Source organism: Callospermophilus lateralis, chromosome 17, assembly GCF_048772815.1.
Source record: "Callospermophilus lateralis isolate mCalLat2 chromosome 17, mCalLat2.hap1, whole genome shotgun sequence".
Lineage (NCBI taxonomy): Eukaryota > Metazoa > Chordata > Mammalia > Rodentia > Sciuridae > Callospermophilus > Callospermophilus lateralis.
In genome coordinates, this window is record NC_135321.1 from 12,141,702 (window position 1) to 12,145,700 (window position 3,999).

The following is a 3,999-nucleotide window of genomic DNA, read 5'->3' on the forward strand; positions in this document are numbered from 1 at the left end:
CTTTCCTTCTTGGAGGTAGAATTAGAAAATAAGCTGTCTTTGGACTGGTTAGTTTGTTGCATGGGATTGCATGTATTTATAATTTGGAAACAGTTCAATATGAAAAACTAAACCACAAAATTACACAAAGTAGTTGAATGTTTTTTATAGTGTTGGAGAGAGGACCCCTTGGCTGCTGAGTGTCTCACTGACGAAGGAACCTCTGGTACCTAAGAGGGCAGGGGAAATCACTGGGCTGGAAACACAAAAGGTCAGACAGTTTGAAATCATGCTTTTGTCATCAGCATAATTAGATCCCAGAGGCAGAAATGCCAATGTCTGCCCCTTAATTTTCCCAGCTACTTTCTGTAACTTCGGTCTTCCAAAACTGAGTTAAAAGAGAGGTAGGAGGAAAAAGGAGGAGGAGGAGGAGGAGGAGGAGGAGGAGGAGGAGGAGGATACGGTGGCCAGGTACAGTGGCAGGGGGAGTGAGGGTCCAGGGTAGTCCTGAAGGAGGAGTGGCATCAGTGAAAGAAGAAGAGTCAGAGTGACAGGTTGCAAGTTATGAGCAACCTCCCGAAGACATCTCACGCTGCCTCTGGAGGGATCTTTATTTTTATACTTTTTTTTACAGGTGTTTTTTCAGGTAGTTAATGGATAGCTTCAAAGCCTGAAACTTTTTTGACTTACATAATTTTCAAGAGTTACAATCTTTTCTGACATACATTGATTACCTAAGATATTGAGTACATTGTTCAAAATATTTTTCTGTAACCTTAGACAATCATGATTAAGCTTTTACATTTTCACCTCAATCACTAGGTGCTAGGCGAGGCAACTAGACTACATGACTCCTGACCTGTTATTCACTTCTAACTTTAAAGCATACCTATAATTATTTCATTAACCTTTAACTTTAAAGCATACTTATAATTATTGGTAAGCTTTCTTACTTCTAAACTAAAATCCCAGTAAAACACACTTAAAGTAGTGAAAGTCTATTATTTAAAAGCCTACTACTCTGAAGTGCCTCTAAAATATATCTATGTTAATTTTACATTATTCTATTTTAATTTCTAAGGTAATTTTCTTTTTTCATATGACCTATTCAACTGTTTTCTTAAAGAACTTCCTTGATCCTTGGTCAAAGCACCCCAATTCTTAAGTCTTTGTAATCTTTAACTAAAGGACAGGATTTACACCTCAACTCATTTATCATTTATATTAACTGTGTGTTTTCCATTTTCATCATAAGTTTCTGCTTAAAGCAAAGGAGAGTCTAATGGTTGGGGAATGTATTTTTATTAGACTCTTGTCCTCCAGGGAATACCATAAGCTACATACGGTGGTTCTTGTACTGTTGGCACAGCAATTGCTTTTCTGTAGTTAGACTATTGTACAGGTTGTGGCTTTGGAATGGGGTTGGTGGGGCTAGTGTAAATTGTTAACCATGGTAGAAATATTTCTCCTTGCTTAGGCTTGAGGAATAACACCATTGTTTGTATCCTGAGATACACTGAAACCCACCCCATGGCATGTCTCCATTGTATCCTTGGTCTCATTCTGGGAATTTCCTGAAGTCTCAGGCAATTCCTACTTTTATCATTGATTGACATACGCCCTGTTATCCAGGTCATGAGTATCATAAACAAAACACTTAACATTCCTAATGGTTACAGTTTCCTGATGGTGTGGTCTTGCCGCAGCATCCCCAGCGCTGGGGGGGGGGGGGGGGGGGGGGGAGGAGGAGGAGGAGGAGCTGTGAATCCAGCCTCCTCCTCTCACAAGGCGCTGAGGGAGCCTCTTTAGGAGCCTCAGTTCCCTCAGGCATTTTCCCCGCTCTTCTTCACCAAGAACACCTCCTCTTGGGGTGCGAGGTGCGCTAGCACCAGGTCAGGCACTGCTGGCCGTCACCCACAGTCCGGGCCACTTCTACTACCGGTGGCGGCGGGCGCTCACAGTCAGCACCCTCTTCCTGCTCTGAGCCCAGCTGGGACACCTATTCCACCTCCACACCCTCACCCCAGCTGAGCGCCCATTTTACCAGCCAGGACGCGGCCATGCCCTTTCCCTCTGAGCACCAGCTGGTGACACAGTGCAGAAGGGGAGGCCCGGGGAGCCGGCAAAGGCGCGCGGGGGGTTTGCGTGCGCTTATCCCGGCGCTGTGGCCGGAACCCGAAGCGCACGCGTGGAAGCAGCTCCCTAAGCCACAGCACACCCCAAGTTCTTGGCGCCGCTGCCTGGCCGGACTGGGGGTGCGCTGCGGGGATGGAGACGCCGAGCAGCGCTGGGTGTGACCCCGAGTGGGGCGGGTCCTACCCGCAGTGCTTTTCCCGGGCGCAGCTTCCCGAGCGCTGGAGAGGAAGAGGCAGGAGTCACTACCTCCGGAGTTTTCTATGGCAAACGAGGGTGAAAACGCTGCCTGCCGTCTGGGGGCAATCGTGCTGGAAGCGGGGAGAGGTTACCCAGAGGTATAAAAGTGGAAAATTCATTGCACTGTGTCCTTCTTTATCTACTTTGACAGTTTTTGAGTTAAGGTACGTTTATATAAGTATAGCCACCCCTGCCCCCTCTTGGTTTCCGTGTACTTGGAACGTTTTTTCCACTCCCTACACTTTTAGTCTCCTCATGCCCCTACAGGTGATGTGAGTTCCTTGTAGGCAGCATATATTTGAGTCTTAGTTTTGTTTTGATTCATTCATTGACTCTACCATCTTTTAACTGGAAATATCAGTCTGCCTGTTTATATTTAAGGCAATCAGTGTAATAAGTAAGGACTTGCTAGTGGCATTTTGATGCTTGTATTCTAGTTTTCTTGATTGTTTCCTCCTTTCTTACTGTCTTCTTTTGTACTTAAGTGATTTTATGTAGTTGTATGTTTTGATTCCTTGCTCTTTATTTTTAGTGTATCCATTATAAGTTTTTGCTTTGTGATTACCACGAGGCTTGCAAAGTACATCTTATAAATACAACAAGTTATTCTAGTCAGATTTTTTGACTACAAACAAAAGAAAAAAAATCAACAACTTAGGTTCACCCATACACTCACACACTGAATTTTTATGCCATAATTCCCATCTTTTTCTAACACCTAGCCTTTGAAAATTTCTCATAATTACAATCTTTTTAAATAGTTCTTTTAGCCTTCATGATAAGGCTATAAGTGGATTACATTCTATGGTTATCACATTGGAGTATTCTGATTTTATTTGTACACTTATCTTTACTAGTATATTTTATACCTTCAGCTTTTTGCTTTTTATAAGTTAGAGAACTATTCTAGCATCTTTTGCAGGCCAGATCTTGTGATAAACTCCCCACTTCATTTCTAGAGGATAGCCTTCCTGGGCACAGTATTCTTGGTTGGCAGTTTCTGTCTTTCAGCACTCTGAATATATCATCCACTGTCTTCTCAATCTCCACTGAGAGGTCTGGTGTAAAGTGCATTGGGCAACCTTTATGCATTATTTGTGTTGTTTTTTTTTTCTACTGTTGCCTTCAGAACTTCTTCTCTTCTCTTATCTTTAATAGTTTGATAATTTTTAAGGGGTAGTGCTATTTGTATTGAAGTTGTTTGGTGTACTTTAATCTTCCTGCATGTTGTAGTTTGGATCTGGAATGTCCCCAAAGGCCATGTGTTAAAGGTTGATTCTAGACTGGTACTGTTGGGAGGTGATGGAAACTTAAGGTGGGGCCTAGTGAAGAGTCTTCAAGTCACTGAGGATGTGCCTTTGAAGGTACAGAGGGACCCCGAACCTTTCTTCTTCCTCTTTCACTTCCCAGCCATGAAGGTAGCAGTTGTTTTTTTTTTTTTTTTCCCTCTGACACATTTTCTGCCATGCTGTGTCACCACAGGTCCAAAACTACAAGCCAAAATAAACCTTTTTTCTTTGTAAGCTAAAGTGATGCAAAGATGACTAGCCTAGGATACCTAGATACTTGATCTCTCTTGAGGTTTAAACTTTTTCTGCTATTATTTCATAAAATAAACATTTCACCCTTTTGTTGTTTTCAAGTCCC